This window comes from Benincasa hispida, chromosome 9 (assembly GCF_027475165.1).
Source record: "Benincasa hispida cultivar pf3 chromosome 9, pf3_genome.v1.1, whole genome shotgun sequence".
NCBI classification, from domain to species: domain Eukaryota; kingdom Viridiplantae; phylum Streptophyta; class Magnoliopsida; order Cucurbitales; family Cucurbitaceae; genus Benincasa; species Benincasa hispida.
Genome location: NC_143486.1, coordinates 16,591,102 through 16,605,743, shown reverse-complemented (window position 1 = coordinate 16,605,743; position 14,642 = coordinate 16,591,102). Strand labels below are relative to the sequence as shown.

The 14,642-nt window shown below is 32.4% G+C and overlaps 1 pseudogene; it reads left to right on the top strand.

The window, feature by feature from the left end:
* The first annotated feature begins 445 nt into the window (after nucleotides 1-445).
* On the top strand, nucleotides 446-2,644 carry LOC120084578 (peroxidase 57 pseudogene; annotated as a pseudogene).
* Nucleotides 2,645-14,642: the final 11,998 nt, after the last annotated feature.

Genomic DNA, 14,642 nt, shown 5'->3' with positions numbered 1-14,642 from the left:
AAATTTCTAATTTCAGATTCTCTACTAAACAGACTTTAAATTTTTAACGGGCAGTAGACAAAAATTGTTACCCACATTATTAGCAACGATCACATCAATGCATTTACATTATTTTTTTTCCTACAAACCAATAAAATTATAAAGTACTAAGATGGAAGATTTCGAACATTCAAAAGTATGGAAACAAAAATTGACATAAACGAAGAAATACGTGAATTAAATATACAATTTTCATTTCACACTATCTATCCAAATAAAAAAAAATGTTGTCCGACTAGATTATCATACAATATAATCCACCTCATAAATTAGTAACAAAACAAAAACAAATGGCCAAAAACATAAGAACAAGAAAATTCTAAAATAATTTATTTATATATATATATATAGGCTCAAAAGGACCATAACTTTCATCCATTTTTCTTAAGAAAATTCAGGACGAAATATGAAGAGTAAGTGCAAGATGCAAAGTGATTTGTGTGGAGAAGCAAAGCTTATGGCTTTGTTAATGGTGGGCATAGTAATGATATCTAAAGTTTACTCTCAAGAATTAAGAGTAGGGTTTTATAGTGAAACATGTCCTTTGGCAGAAAATATTGTGAGAACCACAGTGGCAAAGGCTGTTGCTCAAAACCCTGGAATGGGTGCTGGCCTTATTCGAATGCATTTCCATGATTGTATTGTTCTAGTAAGTTAATTTCTCCTTTAATAATTTCATCATCACGATAGAGGATTAACTAATGAACATTTCATGTTAGTATTTCGTTAAGTGTTCTTCGTAGGAAAGATCATAATGGATACACTCATAATTTAACCTAATATTAGATAATAGGAGGTTTCAACTCAATATCAATTGACATTTTTTTTTTCAATGTGGGATCCTCAATATGCTGTCTCAAGATAATGTTTTCTTTCAGTTTACTGTACTTGGATCATATCCTAATTTTTATTTTTGGACCATATGTTTGTTTGGAGTTATCATTTTTCCAAATTTTTATACTTTTATTTTGTAACTCTTGTACTTATTTAACCTAATGTACTTCTTCGATTTTTTAGTTTTCAAAAGGAAAACTACTGAACCCAATTAAAAATTGCATGTAGCAATTAATTTTTTAGAAAGATTAAATATATATATATATATATATATATATATATCTTGGTGTGTAGCTAGAGGGGAGAATGACTTAGGAATTTCAATTTTTAGTTATTTATGTTTTAGCATATCTTTCCATTGAACTTTTTTTTAAAAAAAATAATGCATCACTTTTGCACTGGAGCATGATGAGAGTACTACTGATGTGTCAATTTAGTTGAGATATCTATCTACTAATTTGTTGACCACTTGTTCTTTGTTAAAAAACTTTTTTAAAAAAAAAATTATAAAATTACCAAATGATCAGCTAGGTTTATGTATCATGCTACTTAGTGAATTGACAAAAACTTCAATAAGAAATTAGACCACTTTGAGAGAGAATTTTCAAATTCATCTTCCAGGTGGGCAACAAGTTCAACTTTTTTCCTCTCTTACTCTCTCTCTCTCGTTTTTTTAAATCAATAATTCACTAACTTTCACATAAGACAATATTTTGATCTTCACCTGAAAAAAGGGAAAAAAAAAAGGTATAATTGAAAAATAACATTAGGATATAAAAACTAAATTAACTAGCCTCAAACATGTACTATCAACTTCTAGTTTTTGAGGTTTGATCCTGTTCCATATATTGAAAAAAAACAAAAAATGAAAATGGAACTTTTTAAACAACATAGAAAAGGGGAAAAGCACTAGCAACATAAACAAAAACATAACTTTATAGCCATTATTTCATAGGGTTTGATTAGGTTTTGTTACACATTTATGACCACAACAAAAATATGGCAGGGCTGTGATGCATCAATACTCCTTGACAAAACACCACAAAATCCCGATTCTGAGAAAGACAGTATTGGCAACCCATTACTGCGAGGCTTCGAAATAATCGACGATGCAAAATTTGAAATCGAATCTCGATGTCCAGAAACTGTTTCTTGCGCTGACATCTTAGCCTTTGCAGCTCGGGACAGTGTCGCGACACTTGGTCAGTTCACCTACGCTGTCCCAGGCGGTCGTCGTGACTCACTTGTCTCTCATGGGATAAATGTTTCCGACAATGTCCCTTTTCCATCAACTAACATCGCGTTTCTCGTACAACATTTTGAAGAGCGAGGCTTGTCGCTAAGAGACATGGTGGCGCTTTCTGGGGCACATTCTATTGGAAGGACAGGTTGTCCAGAATTTTCGGAACGGCTTTTCTCGAGCAATGGAACAGAAATTACTGACCCAAGTTTGGACCCAATCTTTGCGACTACTTTGAGAGAGAAGTGTCCATTTGGTAGCGGGTTTGATAAGACAGCAGATTTGGACAATGTGACGCCAAACCATCTGGATGTTCAGTTTTTTGAGAATTTGAAGAATAAGATGGGGGTTTTGTCGTCGGATCAAGCGATTGCGACTGACCCTCTTACTGCAGCGATAGTGAGTACATACCAAGGGAACAGAGCAATATGGATGAGGGATTTCTCAGCGGCTATGGTGAAGATGGGGAAGCTACAGGTTTTAACTGGAACTCAAGGGGAGATTAGAAAGGACTGTCATTTTAGGAACTAGGGTTCTTCTTTGTCCGTCATGGTTATGATTAAGCTTTGAGCGTGGTAAAATTATTGGAAACAGTTGCATCCTAATAACGGTTGGTTAAAGATTTGAAAATTTGTATGTTTCAAAATATCGTTTGGTACAATCTTTTAAGTTACCACTCTACTTCCCTTCTTTCTCGTATATTCAATGGTTTGAAATGTTTCCAATAATTTCTATTTGTGCTTGTGTTGAATGATGATTAAGTGTCTATTTGGTAGAGGATCCATATTTTATTTTATGTTTTGCAGATTCATTAAGTTCAGTAAATATGTATTTGGTAGACAGTCAAGATCCTGTTTTTAAAAACTGTTTTCGAATTCTATGGTCCAAACAGTGTAAATTCTGTAATAATATTTTATATTTTTATTGTATCTAGACTTTGGATTTTAAATTTTAAAATGTAAAATTATATTAAATAAAAATAAAAAAACATGTAAAAATACAATATGTCATGTTATAAAAACAGTTCATTTTTAAAAAAATATAATATGTAATATGTAAGTATTATAAATTATATAATATTATATAATTTTGACTCTAGATTCAATTTGGTCCCTAGGTTTTAAAATGTTACACATTTAGTACTTAAATTTTGTTTTTTTTTATTTCAATTTAGTCCCTAAGCTTCAAAATGATACAAGTTTACCTTTCAGATTTGAGTTATGTTACATTTTTACCCTTGAGTTTGAGTTTTGTTTCAATTTAATCCATAGTTTTCAAGATTTTACACATTTTTAACCTCAATTTTTCATTAAATACTCACTTTCAGAATCAATTTCTATTAATTAAATAAAAATAATTGTGGAATGAAATTTTAAATATAATTTTAAAAGTAATAAAAATAGTGAAACTTAATTAATTATAATTTTTTAACGATTTTTAATTTATTAACATAAATTAACTCTAAAGACGGAAAATGAGTATTTAGTGAAATATTGAGGTTAAAAGTATAAATCTTGAAACATAGGGACCAAATTGAAGCAAAACTCAAATGTCAAGGATAAAATTGTAGCATTTTGAAACTTAGGGACTAAATTGAAACCAAACTCAAAATATAAGGATGAAATGTATAACATTTTGAAACTTATGGACTAAATAGAAACTTGACCCAAATCCTAGGGACCAAAAAGGTATTTTTCCATAATTATATAAATTTTTTAACATAAACATATTAATAAATAAATCTATAATAGTTTAATGTCAACTAAATATTAGTGGATAACTACAATTAGTTTTATGATTTATAAATATACCGTATCCAACATATTTTAAACAATTGTTTAAAGCAAACCAACACATATCTGAAAAACATAAACTACAACTTTGTTTCCATTAAATTCTTTGTCTTCAAATTTCTATTTTTAGATTCTCTACTAAAATGCTCTAAACTTTTATGTAAAATCGCTTTCCTCTACGTATGATGTATTTAACTTAAATGTGTTATTTAACATTTACATTATATATTACAATTTCAAGTCGATGAGTTGTATTTGTGTTGGTAATGTCAATAATATTTAAATCAATCATTCTGTATCAGAGGATAAACTATTTAAGGATGTCATAGCTGTTAGATGTAGAAGAGCAAAATCGCACAAGCATAATTCAAATGTATATCTAACAATATCACTAAAAGCCATAGAATTAATTTTTTGAATTCACATTCATTAGTTATTCAAGAGTTTAAATCGATGTTTAGATTTGAACAATATTTGGAAGAGCTTCGTCTATACTATATATAAAAGGGACAATACGGAAAAAATTCTTATACTCTCATCTATGTTAGTTATTAATAATTCTTTAATTTAATTATATATAATAATATTGCAGACACAAGATATTCCTGAATAACCTGATCTGAAACTATTTTAAATCATCGATGATCGAAAAGCTTAAACTAACGGGTGAAGATAAATTTAATTATATATCATTTAAGGAAGTCAAAAATCACTGACTGAAGATGAAATCTCTGGGCAAAATGTAAACCTTTGCATAGACAAGGATTTACTTAACAAGGGAGAATATAAATAAGATTGGCAATCGAATAGCAGCTGCATCTACCAACGAACAAGCAGAATCAAGAACCCAAAACTTGCAATCGCTCCGAGCAAGCAGCATCAACCATAACGAGAAATCACACAGAGAACGTGACTCCCTCAGTCTAAAAATTTCTCCTCTAAGGTATGCTTCTAAATATGGATTAAGTTATGATCATCTAATTATTTTGTAGTCTTTGGTGCATATGTTACACGATGTGACTGTGGTTATATGGGTGGATATTTTAAGTTTTTGACCTTTTAATTTAATGAATTTGGTTCTTGTTTTTTTTTTCCAATAACATGTTTTATTTATTTATTAGAAGGTGAAATAGATCTTCTCTATAGATTGTTTATGTTTTGATGCAATTCAGTTTGCCATTACGATGAGCTTGTTTGTTTATTTTTATTAATTTATTGAATTTTCTTGATTTTTTCTAGGAAGTATTTTTCGTTCTTTAGTTTATTGTAATTGTAATTGTAATATGTGCTTTGATTTTATTTATTTAATTATTTATTATATATATATATATATATATATATGTTGTAGAAATGGGTCCATTTAAGTCAATCTAATTCATAAAAGAAGCCCAAGAAAGAAACAAATTTATCCGGCCCAATCTTCAAACGAATTAGGTGTCACGTGTAGAGATGTCCACGGGACGGGGTAGGATCGGAGATGCCATTCCCCATCCCCATTCCTACTCTCCATTTCATTCCCCATCCCCGTGAAATTTTCTACAGGGATCGGAGCGAGAATTCCCTGCAAGAAATTTGTGAGGATCGGATTCCCCGCCGATAATTTTTTTCAGTTACTTTTTTTTTTTTTGTAAAAAGTCAATTAATTTAAATCATTAATATGAGCAAATTGTACTTAAATAATTAACTCTATCCCTTAATTGTTTATTATTGTTAGTTTTACATAACTGTTTGAATTTAAAAATAAATTACTCAAATTTTGGCTTGAAAAAGCTAATTAATTTTTTTAGTAGAAAGAAATAAATATAAATCAAATTATTTACATATATAATCTAAATTTAAATATTCAATTTAAACATATTCATTATCTTTCCCAATAAATAATCAAATTTGAAATTTAAAAATGTAATATTTATATAATAATAATAATACATAACATTAGGTAACTATACTAAATAAATATGTAGAAGTTAATCGGGACGGAGAATGGGGCGGGTGTAAGGGCATCATTCCCCGCCCCCATCCCCGTTTAGCTCACGGAGAATTTTTTTCCCTCACTCCCTCCCCCATTTCCCACCTAATCGGGGAATCCCCACCCTATCTCTAGTCATGCGTGATGGTTGTTAAGCCACATTGTAAGAAAAGAAAACATATGGTAAAAAAATATTCTCAGCTTTCTAACCCTTTCATTTCAGACTTGGTTTCTATCTCTCTAGGGTTCTAAAACCTCTCTGACATCTTCCTCGTGTCCTTGAGCATTTTATGCAGATTTAGGAGTGAAAATGTAAGATATGAAACATGCAATCAAAGAAATGAGTAGAGATGAAGATCTACACGGTGATTATAGTGGTTCAGTCATTTTGACTCACATCCACTTTCAAGGTATGATATTTGTTTGGATCAGGAATCAATGTCATTAATTCGACTCCAAACTGAAACAAAAGAAAATTTGTAATACCGAACTACTCCTATCACTATTAAAATGTAGCAACAATGGTAAGTCCGAGTCAATTAGTAGAGAAGCGCGATTGATTTCGTTAAGTTAATTTTCTAACTAGAGCGATAAATGAAGGGATTTGATGTGGAAGAGATAATATGCGTGAAATTAAAATTAAAGGGGTAAATATAATCTAGGATAGGAGTCTATCTAATTTCTAAAGCAAGAGAGAGTTCCTATGCAATTTCTTTCATTAGACATCAATTAATTACACTGAATTTGTCAACCCCTCAACCTATTAGAGAATCTAATAGCCCAATTAGCCAAATTCGATATAAATCCAAACCAGCCCTAATTCAGTTTAAAACTTTTTCTTCTAAGCAACATACAAGTTAAAACTAAAAAGCATTATGAAAGGGTTCAATTATTGAGACATACTACAAGCCGAAAAGCCATATCTTATAGCATGATTTATTTGGAAAAGATTATATTACGACATACATGCATTAGGTCAGAAAAAGTCTAGACTCCATACATGCGATCCTAATACATGCAACTTAATCAATCAATATTGCATAGGCTATGACGATTTTCAAACAAGAATTTCAACAAATTAATTTGTCAAAATAATTCATCAAATCTCTATTAATATTAAAATGATTCCATCTGAAGAATTCACAAGAGTATAGCTAAATTAATTACAAAACCTTCAAGAAATTAACATAAGGCTCTTGCTCAAAGAAATAGATAGAGATTACCTTTCAATTCATAGAAAAATCAAGAATGAACCTCCAATCCATCAATTACAATCCAAAATAAAAGCGAAACTAACCTAACGATACTAAAAATTGAAGGGAATAGAAGAAGAAGGTAGTCTGACTTCGACCTCCATGCATTCACCTCTAAGAACCAGCATATTTCGACCTAGGGCTGAGGAGAAGAATATATAGTGATCAACGCAGCGTTGCAACGCTTGGAATAGCGTTGCACCGCTAATGTGGCGAAAGGGAAGCATCGGACAAGAAGTCCAATGCATGGTCCAATGCCCACTTGCTCCCGCACTCTACTCCATGTCTGTCAATTGTTGCAGCATTGTAACGCTCTAGAGAAATGTTGCAACGTGTCTTCAAGTGTTGGAGTTCAAGCGTTGAGATGCATTGGAATGCTGGCGATGATTCAACTCCGGAGCGTCATGACGCTTGGAGTAGCGTTGCAATGCTGAGTCCACTGCCAGATACTCGCTACTCTCTGCTCGCTGACTTGATACTCGATAGAACTCGATGGCATTTTGGTAATTTCAGCTCCTTTGAAGTCCGGATTTTCAAATGAACTCCAAATTGATTCAAATTAATCCCGATCAACTCCAAATCATTAATTCTACCTTTTGATCACTCGGTACCTATAAAATAGGGAAATAAACACGTAAAATCCAATAACAAGCCTGAATTAAGCTAGGAATAATAACTCTTATTGAGAGCTAAAAAACATCCCCAACTTAATTCTTGCTCGTCTTGAACAAGGTAGAAACACACAATCAAGTAGAAAATAATTAAAAACATACTAGTTTAATTCGCAACATTGTTACTCCAGTCTCAACAATCAAATCGAATGAAATTTATAATCAAGAACGAAATCAATTACAATCAATCAATGAAGCACAAGTTTAAGAATATTTATTGATCTATTCATGCATAAGTGAGCCTAGAGTCTTGCTGGTTAAGCTTGCACAGCCCGAAGAAGTTTTAAAAGGCCCTCATCCTGTTTTCCCTTTATTCTGGTCCGATTATCGACCTTGGACATACCACACTTGCAAAAAAGAGGACAACACTAAGACAAGGGTGTCTAAACACACACACAAAAAACATAAAGCACATTTATTTTACCTAAAGGGTTAGCTTTCATATTCAACCACCGGGAACCTATCACTCTTTTCTCGTGGGCCCTAACTAGACATGGCAGAGGTAGTTCTTTTCACCTCTATCCATACACACACATACACTATATTTTTTGCAGGCACACCGATTATGCCTAATTTTTTTTATAGGTTTTTTTTTCTATTTTTTTTTTCAGAATTGCAATTAATTTTCTTTTCTTTATTTTTCTTTTTCTTTTTTTTTTTTTAATTCACAGTAGGCCGTATTTTATCCACTTTGTCTAATTTTTCTCTACCACAAGTATGGTTATTCCTAAGTCAAAGGTGGACCTTTCGGGGTGACAATAGAAGTATAAACCAGATAACTCAATTCTAAGCATACAAGGCTTTAATTTCGCAAAACAATGACTTAAAGATGTATAAGAGACAAGAAAATCTTTTAAATTGGGTTAAAATCATGATCATACTTTCCTAACATTCCTTCATGCAAATTTCCTTACAGGCAGAGTGTGTCATAAACTATCATGATAACAACAGAGCAAACAACAAGTAAGGCAATCAAAACACACAACATTGTCCGAGCACACCGCTCAAGGATCCCAAACTAAATATAGAAACTACCCAACAGGTACCCCACCCCCAACTTAAAAATATACATTGTCTCGAATGTATTTCAAGTATAGCTAAAAAAGAATAGAGACAAGGCAATAGAAAACCTCCACTGAAATCGATGTCACACATGGGATGGTGGTAGTAATGGGCTCAGCTCTTAGAAAGATGCTCCTTTCATCTAGGTCGTCCCTACAAAAAACAAAAAAAACAAAACAAAAAGAAACCTAATCTAGAAAACAAATAAAGAAAGCAATAAATTTTATCACCTGGCTCCCTCCAGGAAGGACGAATTTTTAACATCGGTTGCTCGGCATGACCTGTCCCATATCGAGGTATAAAGAAATTCTCGTATTTCTCTGGTCCTTTCTTAAATGAGTCGATATAACCCAATAAGGCTATAAGACTTTTTATCTTTTGAAGAGAACCAGACAGGTCAAATTTGGTATTTTTCATATTTATAAAAGGAAATAAAATAAAAGACTCGAGGACTGATTCAACTGAAAATAAAGACTCTGACTCAATCGATTCAACTGACTCTTGAGAACAAAAAGAACAAAACTAAAAAATATACGATATACCAGACGATAGAGAAAGACGAGGTTTTTCAACCTCTAACTCCATCACTTAGAAATCGACGAGTTTAGGCTCATATTTTTCATAGTCCTCACAAACTGTTTTTAAACATGGCATTCTATCCTCCAACTCATCCTTTATGTCGACATAGATTATCTCATCACTGCATTGACATCAAAAGATATGTAGCAGGGGTTCGTATCCTCTCTCAACTGAATCAAAAGGTTGAGATACGAACGAAGTGACGGGCCCTTTTAGAGTTTTAGAGATAGGGTAGGGGGTGGCTTGATTATGATAGTAATTTCGAACATCAAGAAAATATTAAGCACAGATGTATATGTATATGCTAATGCGATCCCGGCTCCCAAAGCATATCATATAAAAGCTCTAAGCTCCACAATATACTTAATAGGATGGTAGTGCCTCTACTCTATGATATTGACTAGTTTGAATCTTCTTAGATATTCATTTCTTCTATCTTATTAGTCTAGTATTCGAGCTTTGAAGCTGTGAGCTTACCCTTCTCGAGCCTACTTAAATAGCTTACGCTTACCAAGCCTAGTCTACACAAAGAGGGCTACAGCAAGCAAGCTTTCCCCCTTTGTTTATTGTGGGTCGAGCCTCACAAACTGAGCCTCTCAAACTCTAAAGATCAGTTCCAACCTTAGTCTAAAGACTAAAGCTCTCCTGGAGGTCACGCATCTTCTACTACAAAACAATATTGTTAATAGTAAGTTGTCTGATCACATCTTCTAGTGACATACCTGAGTCGGCGGTATGAGCATGCATCGTCATATCAGATGTGGCAGGACTTAGATCATAGTGGAACTGGTCCCATCCTAGGTTTCCATAGCCATAAGACTCCTCCCATCTAGGCCGATGAAAATCATCATCCATATAACTAAGATACCCTCCCATGGAGTACTCTCGTGGTACAGGGCTCCATTGCAGACTTGGTCATGCTTGCTCAGGGTAATCAGTCCTACATGCTTGCACCTGCTATGGGTTACCTGCAACCAATTGACAAATCAAAGAAATTAACTCAGCAAGTTGACTTTGAAGGTCACGAACCTCGTCACTAAGTCGAAATGCTTCACTCGATTGCCCCCATCCTTGTTGATGATACTTGTCCATGCTTAAAGTATTGACACAAAAAGGAAAACAAATCAAAAGCAAAAGAATGCTCTTACTAGAAATTTAACTAACGAATCATCGATGGCTTCCCCGACAATGGCGCCATTTTGACTGACCCTTAAACTTACGTCGTTAATAAGCCTCGAGTCTGGTCAAAAGCAAGTTTATAATACCAAACTACTCCTGTCACTACTAAAACGTAGCAACAGTAGCAAGTTTCAGTCGATTTGCAAAGAAGCGCAATTAGTTTCGTTAAGTTAGTTTTCTAACTAGAGTGATAAATGGGGGGTACTGATGTGGAAGAGATAACATGCATGAAATTAAAATAAAAGGGGTAATGTAATCTAGGATAGTATTCTATCTAATTTCTAGAGCAAGAAAGAGTTCCTATGCGATTTCTTTCATTAGGCATGAATTAATTATACTAAATCTGTCAACCCATCAACCTATTAGAAAATCTAATAGCCCAATTAGCCAAATTCGATAAAACTTCAAACCAGTCTTAATTCAGTTTAAAACTTTTCCTTCTTAGCGACATACAAGTTAAAACTGAAAAGCATTAAGAAAGAGTTCAATTGTTAAGACATACTACAAGTAGAAAATCTATATCTTATAGCATGATTTATTTAGAAAAGATTATATTAGGTCATAAAAAGTCTAGACTTCACACATGCGATCTTAATAGGTCAACAAATTAATTTGTCAGAAGAATTCATCGAAACTCTATTAATATTAAAACGAATCCATCCAAAGAATTCACAGTGGTACAATTAAACTAATTTGAAAACCTTCAAGAGAGATTTAGGGCATCAACACCAACATGCTTCACCACAAGAGAGAAAATATCATTATAGTCTAGCCACTCTTTTTTAGTGTACCCTCTAGCCACCAATCTAGCTTTATACTTGATCATGCCTTAATTTGCCTTCCTTAGCTTCTTTTTGCAAATCCACTTAGTCAACACTTTTTGCTTAGGAGGTAGAAGAGTTAAGATCCAGGTTTCTTTTTTATACAGAGAGTACATTTAACTGTTCATGGCTTTCACCCACTGTTTCTTCTCTTCACTGTTGATAGCTTCTTCGTAGTTCACTGGTTCATCATCTTTTAAGTCATCACAGAGGCTTGCAAATGCTACATAGTCAACTTCTCTGTAACTCTGGGATGGCCTTCTTTCTCTTCTACTTCTATCTCTTGTTAGAGTATAACCTATTAGGTTCTGTACTAGAGGTTTTTGAATTTTGTTCTCTATACCTTTCTCTTCTTCTTCAAATTGATCAGGTTTAGAAAATTTTAGACTAACTTTTTTCATTTTATTGTAGCTTTTCTTTTCCTTTCTTTTTTCCCCCCTCTTTTTTGTAGGAACAATAAAATGAAAGAAAAAATTAAAAAAAAAAATTGATGTAGGAAAAGAACAAAAACAAACAAGGAAAAATTTCTACCACCACCCATTGCGCGAAATCAGGGGAATTCTCTGTTCCCTTTTCTTTATGTCTTCTCGCTCATATTTTAGTTTTATAAATATTGAGGCAATGTTTAGTTTTTAAGTTGGGGGTGAGAATACATTGCATGTTCTTAACATTTTTTTTAGGGTTGTTAAAAATGAGCCTTAGAAAAAGAATTTTGCTCTATTTTCTCTATTATCTCTATTATCTTTGCATGTTTGGATCCCTTGAGTATCTGAGCTCAGGTTATGTGGATTTTATGATCTTGATTAAATATATCTCGATTAGGCTCTATTATATTCCTATGGCATTCTTTTTTATTCTCTTAAGAAACACAATATCATTATCTTTGCATCATTTTTTCTTTTTATATTACTCATTTTTGCTTTCAATGCATGATTCATCTAAGCATGTTCATTCATTCAAGAATAACATTCACTTTGTTTGTCATGATCATTTGTTTTTCTCAATCTTTTGATTCTTATCAATGAACTTTGATGACACATTCCCTCAAGCAATGATACAAATCAATTTTAAACTTCTTAAAATCTTTCATATAAAATTTGAAACTCATTTTTCAAAAGAAACTTTCTTTTTCTTTTAACTTCATAAAAAATTGAATACTTAGTCTTTAAATTTATTTAGAATCTCAAACTCTTAGAAATATTATATCTACTTAATTTTCTTTGTTACCTCAATAGGACAAACTTTGGTCTAAGAAGAACCATCTTCTTTTAGACGCAAGTCTAGACATAGGGAATAAAAAGGGCCTATATATATATATTACTAGCAAAAAAAAAATTTGCAAATTTAATATAACCTTCAATAATGTGTGTGTGTGTGCGCATGGATAGAGGTGAAAAGATCTACCTCCGTCGTATTAGTTAGGGCCCGCGAGAAAAGAGCGATAGGTTTCCTACAATGTGAGTGTGAAAGCTATCACTTTATGTAAAAGAAATGTCATTTATGTTTTGTATGTGTGAGTTTTTTTTTTAAAAAAAGGGCACCCTTATATTAGAATTGTCTCTATCCAATGCAAGTTAGGTATATCATAGACTGATAATCGAGCCAGAGTAGGGTGAAAAGGAATTAAGAGAAATATAGCCTTTTTACTAGTTTTAGCCTTTAAATAAACTACAACTGAGTAGTCTTTTCTTTTATGGCTCTAAAAGAAGACGTTTTCTTTTAAAAAAATAGGCTTCAATTCTTTGTTAGAAAAATTTTAAAGGTTTAAATGCCCATTTGTATCATTTGTTTGCTTGATTGTCGAAAAGAGAGATATGAATCAAATTTTTGAGTAAATCACATGAACATATTAAAAATGATTCTTGAACCTTTGATTCCAATTTTCCTTCCAAATCCAACATCTAAATCAGAAAGTTTTTGGATTGTCTCAAAAAAGTCCAATAAACTAATACTAATGGGAATCCTTGAAGGTAGACAACATCCTTCTCAGTATATGATGCTCTCTTAAAAAATTGACAGGTTAGGTTGTAAGACATTTTCCCCCAAGGATATTCTTTGAAGACCTGTTCATCATCCTAAATGTCTAGATATTTAAAATTGGCATACTTGTGTTGTTTCTTGGGGAATAAAAGAGCTTCTAGGATGTAGAGATTGGCTAATTTAACATTCAACGACTCTTCCTCCTCATTGTGCAATGCTTTGAAAGTTCTCTCTATATCTCTCCTAGTTATATATTCGTCATGAAGAAAAAAAGTATTCCTAAGTTTAGACACTTTTTGGGGCCTAAATCTAATTAAGGGAATTTGTTGCCTTTCAATCCAGTCACTAAACAAAATTCCTTCAACCCAAATTATACTATATGGCTATTGAAGTTAAATCCAAGGACATTTGGCTTCTTAGCATTGTCTTCTTATTAAGTAGTTGAGGAATTGATTGGGTATTTTGGCCATTTTAATTTAAGAAAGTGTCCAAATGGGCCATTTAAAACTTTTGAAAAAAATTGTTCCATCTAACTTTGTTCTTATCAAATTTAAGACTTCTACACTAAAGTAGACTGTAACTCTTAAGTGTTTATTCTCATTTCCATGATCAACTCATGTTCCACCTGTTGAAATGATATATTTAATAATATGTTAGACGTAAAATTTGAATAACACAAACAAATATTAAGATAATTATCAATAATATTTAATAATATCTATTACCGTTTATCTGAAATGGACAGGGATATAAACAGAGATAGTGCTCTACCACTTTCTATCTGAGATAGATAGGGATAGACAGAGATAGTTATCTCTGTCTATCTCACATAGACAATCATCGAACTCTATCATTGTTTATCTTAGATAGACAGAAATAGTGCTTTATCTCTATCTAACTCAATTCAAAGTTATCAATAATAACACTCAACTAAACAAATATAGAATGCAAACCATATAGACTATAGAAACAAATAATAATGTTTACCATTAAAGTCTATCACTATCTATATCACTGTCTATCTGAGATAGAGAGAGATAGTGCTCTATCTCTGTCTATCTCAGATAGATGAAGATAGTGTGCTAGTCATCTCTAAAAAAATATAGAGTGTAACCATATAGTAAATAGATATTAATGTTTAGCATTGAAGTCTATCACTGTCTATATCACTGTCTATCTCAGATAGATGGAGATAGTGCTCTATCTCTGTCTAACTCAGATA